General features: G+C 33.7%; 1 long non-coding RNA gene across 5 annotated transcripts; it reads right to left on the reverse strand.

The window, feature by feature from the left end:
- Window positions 1-4690: 4690 nt before the first annotated feature.
- LOC131947065 (uncharacterized) lies at window positions 4691-6300 on the reverse strand. 5 transcript variants are annotated; one of them, XR_009387828.1, is made up of 4 exons: window positions 6182-6300; window positions 5794-5871; window positions 5429-5503; window positions 4691-4932 (listed from the first exon to the last, which is right to left on the reverse strand). It is a non-coding gene; the product is annotated as an uncharacterized LOC131947065 (long non-coding RNA). The 5 variants fall into 5 exon arrangements; XR_009387832.1 differs by lacking the exon at window positions 6182-6300 and adding an exon at window positions 6132-6162; XR_009387830.1 differs by lacking the exon at window positions 6182-6300 and adding an exon at window positions 6107-6150.
- Window positions 6301-16736: the final 10436 nt, after the last annotated feature.

Consider the following 16736-nt stretch of genomic DNA (forward strand, 5'->3'; position numbering starts at 1 on the left):
GCCTTATCTTCTATGGATGCTTTAGCTATCTCACATGACCCAATGATTTGATGTCTCAAATGTATGACTCGTTCGTATGTCATTCAGGCACTTCTTTGGGGATGGTATGGGGGTGTAAATGTCAGTTTAATCCCAAAAAGCACGAAATTTGCCGAGTAATTTCTTATGTGAACTGGGATCCCCAAATCAGAGAGTATTGTATCAGGGAATCTAGTTCCTGAAAACACCTGTATTCAAAACAGTTCACAATGTCACCATAAGTTGTATTTTTGAGAGTGAATGAATCAGGCTATCTCGTAGCAAGATCGACAACGGTCAAGACAAACCTATGTCCCCTTGCAGACTTTGGTTGTTACGGTCCAATGATATCTGTTGCTATCTTTTCGAATGGCCTGCAAAACAAATGAGTTGTCTGTATAGGTGCCAACTGGGGCGTTCTAGTTTTATTCATGCAGACCCTAAAATATTGTATGTATCCTGATATATCCCTATCGGTTATAGGCCAATAAATTGCTGACTGAATTCTCTGCTTTTTTTCCCTCTTACCCATGTGTCCAGCAAGACACAGATCGTGAGCCTGACTGAGTATGAGGTTTCTTTATCTGTGTGATATCACCAGTTGTTTGCAGCGTTATATCTGTTACAACAAATACATGTTTTGTGGTTTTAGAAAAAGTTCTAGAGTTTTTCTTAGCTAGTCATTCCTCTGTTCCTCTTGAAATTGTGTAGGGGTCCACAGACCAGCATTATTCAATGATTCCTGGACGGTTGATGATCCTTCTATTATCTTTATCTCACTTATGCCACTAATAATAACCATGGCTCCCACCTCCTTTATAATTTCCTTCCTAGTTTGTTCCCTAGTATGTACCATGTTTATGTGATGTCTAGTCAGCCAGTCTGAAATCTGGTTATCAGATGGGTCAGATATTCCTTTTATGTTCCCCGGAATAAAATCACATGGTCCTTTAGTGAAAATTGCAGCCCTAAAACTACCCGGAAAGTAAGATGTCTTAATATTGATAACTGCGATGGACCACGAGTGAACGATTCCCCCACACCCTTCTACTCTTCCCTTGTATAATGAAGCGATTGCACAAGATTCCTTCTAACTCCACAAACCTTGAGTGTCTTAACAATTATATCCCCTACCCAGCACTGTATAGTACCTAATCTAGTATTTGTACTACTGTTTAAAACCAATGAGTCATCTACCACTATTTAGGGGATTAAAACCCCTGGAGGAAATACCCCCCTTACTACTTGGACAGTCTCTTAAAGTTAATAAAAACATGACACCCAAAGCATTGAATGGTCATGTCAATGTTTACCTCCCTATATATGCAGTTTACAGTTGTGTGTTACCATCTCCAAAATACCATCTGTCCCTGTTAATATTCTTAGTTTTTATGATGCTGGATTTTCCTAATGAGTCTTTTAGGGTGAGACTCCTGATAGTTCTGACATAGGTCTGTCACAGTATCCAGTTTTCGTTCTTTTAGATAACTAAACACACCTTTGCCCACTGAAGTTAGGACTTTATTAACCTAGATAAATTCTTTCAAGTTTTGCACAGTAGGCTCCAGCCGGGATGATTTGAACCACTTATTAACAGCTGTCTTGATGTTGTTGCTGTATATTTTAAAGTCCTCATTATTCTCAGGGAGTAAAACTTGAAATTTAATTCAATAATGTCTGTTTCAGGGTCGGATCGTTCTTCATTTCATCCTTGTTTAGGTAATGACATGCATCCAGATCTTCTCCCTATACAACTACGCAGGCTAAAGAGATAATCAGACTCGTTTTGCATTCTCACACTTCTTATCTTAACAGTCGTGCTTCACAACAATAACATATAAATATGTAATCAATAACCACACTTAAATCAAAATAATTTAGAGAACACCAAAAAGTTTCTTTTGTGGATATTTATTCTTTATAAAGCGCTCGAATAAGCTGACTGCAAGGTGGAAATAAATCTGCATTCTTGCACTGATCATTAATGTGTATGCACGTTGTTAGACCTGTAAAAATAAGCTGGCTAACCTCCCCCACCCAACCCTCTATTCTAAATAAAGTTGAAATTATTCACAAAAGGTGTATTTAGTTAAAGAACACACCAACACGATAAATCACCGTTTTTGTTTATGCAATGTTAAATATTAGAAGCTACACACCATGTCCTACTTAATTAAAAATCATAGCTAAAAACACAAACAATGAATTAAAAATACGGAAATTTCTACATTAAACTATACCTATATATTGTTGATACCAGCGACGAAATTAATTTACAATCACATGACCTTTTACATTTAACAGATAAAATTATTCAATTGTTCTAAAAAGATTTAAAAAATATCGTTAGTTCATTTTTAAAGTACCCACTGTCAGATAAGACAAAAAAAATGAACTAAGCAATGAGAAAAAAATTAGACTACAAAAATAAAGCGATGTTTAGTTTATTGGACCAAAAAATTACTTGGAGGTCTAATCATTGAACGGAGTTATAACTTTATTAAAAACTATTTACTGAAGAAATACTATAAAAACGTGTCTAATAATTGAACGGAGTTATAACTTAATAACAACTATTTACTGGAGAAATTCTATAAAAACTTAAATGACAAACTTATTTATTAAGTAGCTACATGATTTTCATTTTTCCTACTGAACGTTCAATCCTCTAAAACTTGCTACCGTCAATTTAGAAAAGCGTATCGATGCGTTGTTAAGGAAGAAAATGACAATTTTCTGCGAACGGTTCTAGAGTTGCTATAGTGTGTTTTGTCGAGCTCGGCATTTTTTGTATATGCTCATACATAATAAACAACTTTAGTGCTTTAACAGAAAAAGGGACCATTTTTCTGAAAATGCTAGTAAAAATTGAATTCGTTTTACCACTAATTTATATTTTTTGCTCTACATGAATGGATTAAGGTAAAGAAATCACACATTTTACCATCATGACAGTCGCAGGTCGACTACTTGGCCAAGGGACCCGGAAGTTTTCTGAAAGACACTTGTCCGAATGCGACAAATACCCAAATGGACACTGCCCGAATACGACCAACGACCGAATGGACACTTTCCCGAATAAGACAAATATCCGAATAGATACTTGCCGGAATACGACAAATACCCGAATGGACACTTGCCAGAATGCGACCGATCTCGGAAAGCCACTTGCCCGAAGGTCGTTTGCAGGGACAGATGTGAGCATTACATCATAAATTATAATGTTAAAATAGACATTCTTAATCGGGCTTTTGTCTTTCGGGAATTCGTCGTAGGCCCCTTGGCCACTACTGGATTTTTTACTTACTTTAATATATATATACGCAATCTTGTGTCTAATTTATTATAGAAAATGGCGTAGGTTGAACAGGGCATCTTTATGAATAAACATACGAACAACAAAAGAAATGAATACATTATAACATTGTTTTAAACTGAATAAATGTTAAATGAAAATAAATCATAATTATTTATTTCCTCTTGCTGGCTTGCAAAGCATCGCTCACAATCTGTCTTTTCAAAGTTATAATAAAAATATAACAGTTTTTTTCTAATGTCTGTTTTGTATTTACATATTAATTTTGGTTCTCATCATCTTTGGTTTTTCCTTATATAAACCTCAATTGGGGTGTTTTTGTCCAGGGGGTTTATGTAGCGGGGGGTTTTTGTCCAGGGTGTTTATATCACTGGGGAGTTTTGTTCATGGGGTTTATGTCGCGGCGGTTTTTTGTCCAGGGGGTTTATGTCGCGGGGGTTTTTTGTCCAGGGGGTTTATGTCGCGAGGGTTTTTGTCTAGGGGGTTTATGTCGCGGGTGATTTTTGTCCAGGGGGTTTATGTCGCGGGGGGTTTATGTTTTTGACCGGGGAGCCGTGATTTTCAATCATTTAACTTGAATTTAGTAGAATTACAAGGGAAAATCAAAACATGTTAAAAGAATTTATGTATTTTTAAAAATTTATTCTGATCACGTGGTTTGATCTGGCAACTAAATGAATAAACCTGCATATCAAGGATTGAACACTATCTTCATAAGAAAAATAATTTTAATTCTAAATGTAACACGTACCAGAGTCGGCAAACACTAAATTTCGTTTTCTCGAAAGTGAAAAAGTGTGACAATTTTGGTTTAGTGGTCTTCACGTGAATTCATTTTGTAAATATTCTTTTGACCCCTTATTTTTATTTTTTTACTCGACATAAGATGTATGAGGAGATAAAGGTAAAAAAATCCAACATTTTAGCATCATGACAGTCAAAGATCAACTATTAAGCCACGGGAGCCGGTAGTTTTCCCGAAAGACACTTGCCCGAATTTGACAATTACCTGAACGGACATTTATCCGAATGCGACAATCGCCCGAATGGACACTTGCCCGAAGGTCGTTTGCCAGAAAAAAACTTAACATTGTATCATAAATTATAATATAAAAATTGACATTCTTAATCGGGCTAGTGTTTTTCGGGAATTTGTCGTAGATCTCTTGTATACAACTGGAATCTTTACAAACTTTAATATATACGCTAGCATTTGTGTCTATTTTAGTATAGAACATTAAACGATGCCGTCTGATCTAAGTTAATTTTATTGTTTTTATTTATTAAATATTGTTTTTCGATCTTTAGTTTGCGCTCTTATGTCGGCGTTCTTATGTCGGCGCTCTTATGTCGGCACTTTTTTGTCTGCGCTCTTATGTCGGCGCTCTTTTGTCGTGCGCTCTTTAGACGGGTCACCATTATAGAAAACGACGTAGGTAGAACAGGGCATCTTTTCGAATAAACATACGAACAACAAAAGACATGTATACATTAAAATTTAAAGCATTGTTATAAACTGAATAAATGTAAAAGAATGAAAGTAATTTATAATTTTTTATTTCCTCTTTCCTTCAGGAATGCAGTGCCCACCTTTATCTCTGTTAAAATAGAAAGAAACATGTTTAATTATAATGATGTTATAATTAAAAAATGTTTAATTATTTGAGAAAAAAATATTTAGCACCCGCACTGTAGAGATACGTCCAGTTTTACAACTCTAGGTGTCTGTACGTAAGTCCTACTAATGAAATTTTTGTTAATCAGTTTTGTTGAGTTTGTGCTGTTCTACAGCTGTCATTTTTTGTCCAGTTTTTACGAGACTGCACTATATTTACAACAATTTCTTTTCACGTATTATATTAGCGTGTAGATCATCGCATAACATGCTTGTGTGTAACTACATATAACGGTTGAGTCTTTTTAATGTTTTCTTCTTCGTTCTTTTTTTTTAATTTTGGAAGGGATCCCTGCTAACACAATTAAGTATACGTGTCAACTGTTTATGCGCGGTTAAGCCTCTGATTGAAATCTTAAAATATGTGTTCCAAATTACAGTTGAATAATTTTAAACAATGAAAAAAAAAAGCTATTTACCCAAATATGCAATTGTATTTATCGCAACAATAAGATTGATTGATGCATCGAAACATTGTCTTACCACAATGGCAGCTGTTTGGGTAGAAGTAAACATGGGGAGATATATGTTTAGTTAGATAAACAGAATGTGATTTAGAAGTCGGTGAATTGGTGTTTTTTTTTGTTTGTGCGTGAAAAATACATTTTTTATATTTTCTCACAATTGTTTAAACTTGAAAGTACATGAATTTAATATTAGAACGTAAACCAGTTTTGAAACAAAAACTTTTTAAAGGAAGATACTTGGGTTAAGCTCTGAATTATACATTTATATATATTTTATTTTTGTATTTTTTAAAGAAACAAAAATCAAGATTGCCCACCTTTCTGTTGTAGTCACGAGAACTGCAAAACATACCATAATAAGAAGCAAAAGTTTCATTTTCATGAGCTACAACCAACTGAAGAATATAATTTTCATGTGTTATTTTTAAAGCGAAGATTAATAATTCTGAACTAATTACCGATTATTACTTTATTACTACATTATTACTTTATTCATAAAACAACTACGTATTAGTTATAAAATTAATCTATCATTTTCCATAAAACTCTAAACAAATACATATAATTTTAAACTACGTTATCCTTAGAAAATGATTTGAAGTTCAAAAAGTGAATTAGTGCAAAATAAACCCGTAAAATATATAAGGTTGAATACGATTTTTCACTTGCTTTAAAGCAAACAGTTTTGGTGTATTGTAGGCATACCATGGAACAGTTTTTTTGTAGGATAACATTAGCTATCAAACGTGAACAATTTCTATTGGTTGTTGTAAACAAGCTTAGTCATCACTACAATATGTTCACACGTATGCAATCGGTGATAATTAACAGCAAGGAATATAATATCATTCTAATACAGGGAATGTAGGTGATTCTTCGAGTCAAGATATGAAGATTATAATACTAACGAAGAGTATACATGACCCTCGTGGTATAGGAAACCAATTATACCCCAACTAGCTCGTGTGATTTGTTTTATTGATTTATCAGATGCTGTGTGTTGATTAACATCTACATTCGACTCCTGCAGTTAGTCATTAATCCTACTCATATCAAATTACGTTGTGTATGTAGACGTGAGCTAAAGTTAAATTTACCACAAGATGTCAACGTTATAGATTGTGAAACGTGCGATTTGTTAAGCTATGTGAGAGGTTAGAGCAGTCCGATTCAATACCATATTTGAATCCCACTACCATATGAAGATATTTTAACCGTGGGCAAGCATTATACAATTATTCATCCAGACAACACAGGTGACGACTAATCAACAAGATGAAAAGATTTCTCCACTTCTTATTTTCATCCTGTTACTGGACACATGTGCACCCTTTCACAAAGACTAAAAAATCAGACTTACTCACATACAATACCCAGCAACCGGTCTCTACACAAAAATGTCACTTTTACACTATGCGTCATCATTCCATGCGTTCAACATACCTTTCGTTAGCATTTCCCTTACGTATAATACCCATCATTAAACTTATCGTGCCATCAGGCGTTTACCTATACCATTCCTTTGGGGATGGTATGAGATATTGAAGGTATGTTTGATCCCCATCAAGCACGCAATTTGCCTAGTAATTTCTTATGTGAACTCGGTTCCCTTATCCGATAGTATTGTATCAGGGATTCTAGTTCTCGAAAACACCTGTATGAAACATTTCACAATGTCCCCATAAGTTGTATTTTTGAGAGGGAATGCTTCAGGCCATCTCGTAGCAAAATTGACAACGGTCAAGACAAACCTATGTCCCCTGGCAGAATATGGTTGTAACGGTTCAATTATATCTATTGCTATATTTTCGAATGGCCTGCAAACCAAATAAGTTGTCTGTATAGGTGCCAACTGGGCGTTCTAGTTTTATTCATGCAGACCCTAAAATATTGTTTGTATCCTGATATATCCCTATCGGTTATAGGCCAATAAATTGCTGACTGAACTTTCTGCTTTTTTTCCCTCCTACCCATGTGTCCAGCAAGACACAGATCGTGAGCCTGATTGAATATGATGTTTCTATATCTGTGTGGTATCACCAATTGTTTGCATTCCTTGGTTTGGTCTCTAAAGATTCTCATTAGCGTACTATCTTTAACAACAAGTCCATGTTCTGTGGTTTTAGAGAAATTTCTAGAGGTTATCTTAGCTAGTCTAAATGATTTGCTAAGCTAGGGTCATACATCTGTTCCTCTTGAAATTGTGTAGGGGTCCACAGACTAGCATTATTCAATGATTTTTGGACGGTTGATGATTCTTCTATTATCTTTTTCTCACTAATGTCACTATAAATTTTCATAGCTCCCATTTCCTTCCTAGTTAGTTCCCAAGTCTACACCATGTTTAGGTGATGTCTAGTCATCCATTCTGAAATCTGGTTATCACATCGATCAGATATCACTTTTATAATCCCCGGAATAAAATCACATGGTCCTTTAGTGAAAATTGCAGCCCTAACGCTACCCGTAAATTAAGGTGTCTTAATATTGATAACTGCGATGGGCCACGAGTGAACGATTCAACCAAACCCTTATACCCTTACTCTCCTCTCTGTGTATATTGATGCGATTGTACAAAATTCCTTTTAACCCCACAAACATTTGCCCCAGTATCCCTAAGTGTCCTCACAATTCTATCCCTTACTCAGCACTGTATAGTACCCAGTCTAGTATTTGTTACTACTGTTTAGAACCAATGATAGTCATCTACCACTATTAAGGAGATTAATACCCCTGGAGGACATACCCCCCTTCCCACTTGGACAGTCTCTCTTAAAGTGACTAAATCCTTGACACTCAAAACATTGAATGGTCCTGTCCATATTTGCCCCTCTATATCTGCAGCTTGTAGTTGTGTGTCTTGACTGTCTACATCGGGAACAATATCTCTGTTCTGGTATAGGGTTCCTTCTATTTATGTTAGTCTCCATGTGACGGCTACCCTCTCCAAAGGACTATCTGTCCCTGTTGACATTCTGGGCTTGTGCAGTAAAGATATTATGGTCCTGCATTTTCCTAATGGGTCTGTCAGGGTGAGCCGGCTGATATTTCTGACAAAGGTCTGTCACAGTATCCAGGGTTCTCGGTTTTCGTTCATGTAGATAACTAAACACACCTTTGTCCACTTAAGTTAGTACTTTATTAACCAGGATACATTCTTTCAAGTTTTGCACAGTTGGCCCTAGCCGGGATGCTTCGAACCACTTATCAAAAGCTGTCTTGATGTTGTTGCTGTATATTTTAAAGTCCTCATTATTCTCAGGGAGTAAGTCTTGAAATTAAATTCGACACGCTTCCTCGGTCAGATAATAAAATGTCGTGTCTGTTTCAGTGTCTGATTGTTCTGCATTTCATCCTTGGTTAGGCACTGGTAGGCACCCAGATCTTCTCCCTATACAACTACGCAGGCTAAAGAGATAATCGTACTAGTTTTGCATTCTCACACTTAGTATCTTAACAGCCGTTCTTCACAACAATACCATGTAACTATGTAATCAATAACAACATTAAAAATCTAAATAATTGAGAGAACACAACAACGTTTTTTTCGTGGAGATTTATTCTTTATTAAGGGCTCGAATAAGCTGACTGCAAAGTGGAAATAAATCTGCATTCTTGCAATGATCATTAATGTGTATGCACATTGTTAGGCTTGTAAAAATAAGCTGGCTAACCTCCCCCACCCCATCCTCTATTCTCCTATATCTAAATAAAGTTGATATTATTCATGAAAGGTGTATATAGTTAAAGAACACACTAACACGATATATCGTCGTTTTTGTTTTGTTAATGTTAAATCTAAATAGATTATAAAAATGTGTTGTAGTTCATTAATAAAGTACCACCTGTCAGATAAGACAAAAAACCATTTAACTAAGCAATGTGAACAAAATTAGACTACAAAAATAAGCCGAGGTTTAGTTTATTGAAAAATTACTTGGAGGTCTAATCATTGAACGGAGTTATAACTTTAATAATAACTATTTACTGGAGAAATAATATAAAAACATGAATGACAAACTTATTTATTAAGTAGCTACATGATTTTCATTTTTCCTACCGACTTTTCAAAAACAACTTTAGTACTTTAACAGAAAAAGGGACCATTTTTCTGAAAATGCTATTGAAAATTGTATTTGTTTTACCACTAATTTATATTTTTTGCTCCACATAAAGGGATTAAGGTAAAGAATTCACACATTTTACCATCATGACAGTCGCAGGTCGACTACGTGGCCAAGGGACCCGCAAGTTTTCTGAAAGACACTTATCCGAATGCGACAAATACCCGATTTCACACTTGCCCAAATACGACAAAAGACCGAATGGACACTTTCCCGAATGAGACAAATGTGCGAATGGATACTTGTCGGAATACGACAAATGCCTGAACGGACACTTGCCCGAATGCGACCAATCTCGGAAAGCCACTTGCCCGAAGGTCGTTTGAAGGGACACATGTGAGCATTACATCATAAATTATAATGTTAAAATAGACATTCTAAATCGGGCTTTTGTTTTCGGGAATTCGTCGTAGGCCCCTTGGCCACTACTGGATTTTTTACTAGATATGACGAATGCATGTTTGATGACGCGGATGAAAGAGAGTGAAGTTTTGCCATAGGAACGGGTTGTTATGGTATGCAAGCTAGATAGTTCGGACTAGGGAGAACGTGAGAGATACTTCGTGTAATGTCGATATCAAGGATAGTTTTATGTTTATTTATACGAGAATAGTAGTTGAATAATTATTGACCAAGAAAATAATAGGCTTTGTGTAAAGTGATTATCTTCTGAATCGTGGTGATGGGACATATGCCGACATGGACAAAAGGCCGACAAGACAAAAGGCCGACAAGACAAAAGGCCGACAAAATCTAATTTTCGTGCATTTTTGAACTAATGGTTGTTTTGTATAACGATTACCGTAGCTGCGGTTTGATTATATTTATTCTATAGACACCACCCCACGCTTTTGTATATCTCTTTCCCTTTGTTTTTAAACCACTGTGAAAGCCGAATCCTCTCTCTCCTACTAGTACAATGGACATTTACACTATTTTGCTTCCGCGTCACGTGATCCGGAGAGTTATTTTGTAAACATGGCCAATACCCACTATATTTCCATTGTCACATCGACGGTGTTTTTAAGCTGTTTCTCAATATTTTCTAATACTCTAAGTTATTTTTAACACTGCACATAAATGTGTAAACAGATCTGCACACAAGTCATGATAAAACAAGTTATCAAAGTAGATTTAATTAATAAAATTTAAATCGCCGGCTCTGCTCGACCGAGGACGACACAGACAAGGTTTCAAGTAGAATCTCGATCTAGCACTCTAGAATGCCTACAAATCTAACATGAAAGCAATCCCAAAAGCTGAAACGAAGCAAATGTTATTCTGTGAAGGTTAGAAAAATTAAAAGGTAATTATTTTTTTTATTTTCTAGCAATAGTATAATAATACCGATACTAGATCTAGATCTACTACTACTCTACTAGCCTATACTACTGCGTCTAGATTCTAGATCTAGATAATTTAGATATCTAGTTTTGATCGGCTCCATGTAAGCCTACATTTATAAAAATTGATCTAGATCTAGATTCTATAATTGTTAATTAATAGATCTAGAATCTTCTCAGATTCTAGACTGAGTCTAGATTCATACTTTAGATTTTAGATCTAGACTAGAGACTAGATCTTCCACTTCACAGCTAGATTCTAGATCTAGATCTAGAATCTAGATCAAGGACAGTCTAGATCTAGAGAATCTAGATTACATTATTATTTAAAATTTAATCTAATAATTTACTGAAACCTTTGGTAAAAAGTTAGTATTATAATTCTAGACTAACATAAGTTTGCAGATATTGACATTGTAGGCCTAAATAAAAAATAAATATAGTAAATTTTTAAATAGAATCTATAGATTTAGATTTCTACTAGATCTAGTACTATGGTAATACAGCAATCCTTGTAGATCAATAATAGAATATTAACTGTAGCCTGCTTTATAAAAGAAAGATCTAGATATCTAGATAAAGCTTAACTTTAATTATATAATTAATATTGTAATATATTAAGCTTTATTTTGGGGGGAACTCATTGTTCTTGTATTAGTCTTATAATGTTTGAGTGATGTCCCTTGCATGTTATGTTTTCCTTTTCCGATACAGAATAAACAAGGCGTACATAAAATGGCTTCCTTGTCTGTTGTATTATCTGTCTAGAATTATAAGATCTCAATCCACTTCAAATATCACTTTATGTATTAGTAGTATGTTAAATAAGATGCTCATGCAATTTTTATTGCTCTTTTGAACAGGTTTTAGATGGTTCACACAAGTATCTTAAAGGACTATCACACCATCCACCAGGTTAAACACATTTTGCAGCTTTTGCCAACTTTGCATGACTTCAACCGAAAAGATTATTGCTTTGAGTATTTAACTGTTCTAATCTCATTAAAAATAAAACCCACATATGTTCAATTTCAGTTGTTTTCTTATAACCGTGCCAACTGTTTGCTATAATATCATTAACAAACCTATGTTCATTGCAAATAGGGAATCTATGTAAATTTTATTTGTCAGATTTTTATTTGTAGGGTATTGTCTTGCTTTGTTATAGTATATGCGCAATCCCCAATAGCTTTAACATTTACAAGAAGACACAATTTCTTGAAGTTGAAGTAGTTTTCATCATAATCACTTTATTTGAATTGTTAAAGTGCTTGTCTGAACTGTATATAATTATAAAAGAAAGTTCAATAAGTGTATGCACCATAATCCACATTATACTTGGCTGCAGGTTACCAACAAAATATGAATGCCCTTTGTTTATGTCAGTAAATACATAGACGTACTATCTACAGCATACCAAGTAAATTACAAAAAAGTCTACTTTATTCTAAGTATACAGAGAAATAACAAAGACAATAAATTGAACAAACATTGTTAATTGATTTGGTTTCTACATTGTTTTGTCACAGGAACTTGCAACTAACTAGATCTCTAGATCTAAATCTAACACTCAGGACAAAAATCATATTTAATATTGATCTAACCCATTTTCAACTGTTTAGTACTATTTTACTTGAACAAAATTACTACATTTAAGCGCTAAATGTGATCTAGATGTAAATAATCTAGATTTTAGATTAGATGAAATACAAAACAAAACCCATTCACAAAGTTGTTCTGAGCGGACAACGATGTCGTTAAATCTAGAACTAGTCTAGAATCTAGACTGGTGTTAGAACCTAGATCTAGATTCTATTTTGTGGCAGCTAAATGTTTTAATAGTTGAATATAAACTAAACCTAAATAATCTAGAAGCTAGTTGAATTATAAAATCCATCACTGTTAAGTCTTAATCGGTAGTGCGGGGAAGCTGATAGTAAATAACCTGGTCACGTGACCGGCAGCCACTCAAATAAAGGTTCATTAAAATTAACAAAGATAAGCAAACGTTCAAACCACTTCCATGACTTATTTCCTTTTTTAAATAGTCAAATAGGGGTTATCATAAGCTCCTTTTAATAGATTTGTACTAAACACATTAAAAGCAATTACTTCTCTTACTTATCATTTTTACTTTCTCGTATATACGAAGTATAGAGAAAGTCTATCTGAAATAGTACTCAAGTTATAGGCTTTTGAAAAATTCAAAGTAGGAAAAGTACCACTTCCGGTTATCGGAAATCGCTCAAAAGTTGATACGGATCTACGATTTTGATTAAATACTTATATATGAAATTTCATCAACCTAGCTGTAACGGTACTCAAGTTATCGTGTTTACACACGGACACACACACACACACACACACACACACACAGACATACGGACAAGATTGCAAAATTATGTTTTTCCGTATCAGTGAGATGCAAAACGTCGAGATTTGCAAAAATCTCGATTTTTTTTTGCACGATTACAAGACTTTCTCTATACTTCGTATATACGAGAAAGTAAAAAACTAATAATATTGCGCACTATTATGCACATCTTTATTTAGCGTTCACTTGGTGTGCATTTCTTTTTTCTACGAGATTATATTCTATTTTTAAAAGTTTGAGTATTTAATATGGATTAAAAATCATGTCTAGAAGTCTATATCCCGAGTTGCCATCCCCCGTAGTGTTATATTAGAATATTCGAGAAAGTTTAGGGGAGATCACTCCCGGTTTATTTATAAAGTACTTACTAAAGAATGACATTGTACAAAAAAGAAATGTATTCTACATTAATAATATAAATACCAAAAAAAAAACCATAAAAATAATCAAAACACAAGACACCATTACTTCTACAAAATTTTCACATTTTATATTCTTTTGGCTTACTAAATGTTTGGAGGCCCTATAGCATAGATAAAAAAAAACTATTTTCTCAAAACACCAATGCACTTACACATATGACATGACGTAGTAACTTGTTTTAATTAAAAATAAAAACATTTTTTTTTCAAAGCGCGAACAGGCCAGCAATGAGTAGGCTATAACATGTTCGTATTTCGTGTTTGTATATATATATATATATATATATATATATATATATATATATATATATATATATATATATATATATATATATATATATATATATATATTTACGGGGGGGGGGTGGGGGGCTCAATAAATTTTTTTGCGGAGTGGCCCTTTTTTTCTAGTTCCGCAACTGATTTAAACGCGTGGTAGGTAAGCCAATAAGCGCCTGACTTTTTACAGTTCATGCCCAAGACACAAGGAGCAGATAAAGATTAATATCCCTGTTTCAATAACCTCGGTATACGAGGGGATACGCTCGTCAGTGCGCCATTTTTTCCCTATGGTAAGTCAGGTACCCTTTAGAGCTGGGTCTCTAAATACAGTATCATGCTAAAATTAATTACTTGTAAATAGGCTATAAGGGAAGTAACTTAATATGTGTTTTTTTTTAAAAAAGTAATCAAAACTTACCTCCCTTTTATTCGATTTAATAATATTTTGTAAGTGAATCCATACCAAGCGAATTATTTTAAAAGATAATAATTTGTTAGCTAAAGTAGGCTATATTCTTACTTTATAATTGCAATGTGAATGTCTAAACACATATTTAGAAGTACAACTAAAGAATTAAATTATATATATATTAAAATTTTATTAAATAAATTTTTAGAAAGAGAATGAAAATGACAATCTTATCTATTCATTAACTACTTTTAATGAACATGGAGGTCTCATAGATTTATATTTTCAATGCTTTTAAATAATTTTCAAAATGTTGCTCTTATATACACCAGATCCATTTTAAACAATTTGGATTTTTGGCAAATTCTACAAAGAATTTACGAATTATATGTCACAAGTGTTATAAATTAATTTTTGGCTTTAAACATATAATAATTAAAGTCTGTTATTAAGATATTTTCTTAGCATATAACAAAAATAATGTTTTATAAATTAAATACAAATTTGCAACTAATAATATAATACATATATCACAGAACGTGTTGAAATAAAAAAAACCAAAACATTTTATTTAGCCTGGCATTATAAAAATGTATCTAAGGTTTAAGTTCGACAAAATTATAAATTAATTATGAATTAAAGACATGATATAACCCTTCAAAATCTAAAAATGACAATAATTCTACGAAAGTCATGAAACACTATACAGCTTTAATAATGTTTTAAATAGGTCTTTAACTTTAGCTGAAAATTACAAACATAGGATAAACAAAAACATCCTTATTAGAATTTTATTAAGACTAAGAAAAGATCAGACATTTTTTTATTACACAGACGCTTTTTAAACGTTTCGTTGGAAATACAAAAATACAGTAAAACATGCTTCAAGAAACACATTACGGATATCAAAACTGTTATTGCGCGCAATTATTTTATTTCTTTTTAATGTTAACTTAATTGTCAGTCTTAAATATTTTATTAACTGTTTGAAAAAAATGTTTCTACAAACGGTGATAAGGAATAGAGTCATGAAACTTACATTTTATATCTTTGAATTAGACCAGTGGTTCCCAAACCTTTTCGAGTGGCGACCCCCTTTTATAAAATGTATGTGGCCCGCGCCCCCATAGAATTAAAAAGCCGAAATTAGTATGGAAATTAACAAGCACTAAAATAAGATTTGCTAGTAGACTTTCAATATGAACTACTCTTGATATCTGTTGTAATACCATGAGTAAAATTGCATCCTATTTACTAAACATTCGCGGTTACGTTTTTGTTAATGCCAACCTATGTCATCATCAACATTCAATTTATTTCTTAATTATGTTTTTAATCGGAGAATAGTGTTGAAAATATATTCTCGAAAAGTCAATCAATTTTACGTTTGGGTATGAATGGTGAATACTACACCAAAATTGTGTGCAGTTTTTCATATTACGCGAAATCATTCTGCAAATCAAAGAATTCATCTTCTAATTCATCGGGAACGCTGGCAAAATCAAAGGAAGCAGAGAATGGGTAATGTGTCAATGCAGATTCTTCTTTTTTTCAGCTCATAGAAATAGCGCTGCAGTTCGTTTACAAGAGATTCAAGATGCCCAGAAATTGCTTCTTTCAAAAATTTAATTATCTCACTATCAGATTCATCTACCACACTGCAGAGTTTCTCAATTTTACAATATTTCTTAGATTTATTTCCTTCGCCAATTTTGCAGCTTTGATAAAAATGCCCCGAGATTATCATGGAAAGTGATAATATTCTTTCATTTTTCCTGAAGCTTCGGCTTAAGCTTATGTTGATGTTCGAATATATCTGCTAGGTATGATACGCTCTCCAACTACTCTATGTCGTTTTAAGTATACTAAAAGGTTTTGATTCGTTTGCACTTCCAAGAACAGTTTTATTTCAGATTTCAATTCAAAAACACGATGCACAACATTTCGTTTGACAGCCAGCGTACTGTAGTGTAGAAAAGCCGAACCTCGTGATCTTTAATCCTGTATTTGCTAAGTTCTTTGCAGGCTCCAGATTTAATATAAATTATGACTTTTTCAACCAATGGAGTCTTGATGGCGAGGGCAGTGGTTAGGGAGCTAAATATTTTCTGTTTTCTGAAAGCCCGACTTTGACCTAAACATAGATGGCACACCATTCGTACAAACCCCCACAGCCGTTTTAACCCATTTTAATCATCCAGTTTTATAAAACGCATTCATTTTCTCCATGCTATCTTCACAAAATAGCAACTCTTCCTTGCTAACATATGAATGAATATATGACTAGCAACAGCGAACACGAACTC

The sequence above is a fragment of the Physella acuta genome, unplaced genomic scaffold (genome assembly GCF_028476545.2).
Source record: "Physella acuta isolate Inbredline_101_S28 unplaced genomic scaffold, ASM2847654v3 ptg000580l, whole genome shotgun sequence".
NCBI lineage: Eukaryota > Metazoa > Mollusca > Gastropoda > Physidae > Physella > Physella acuta.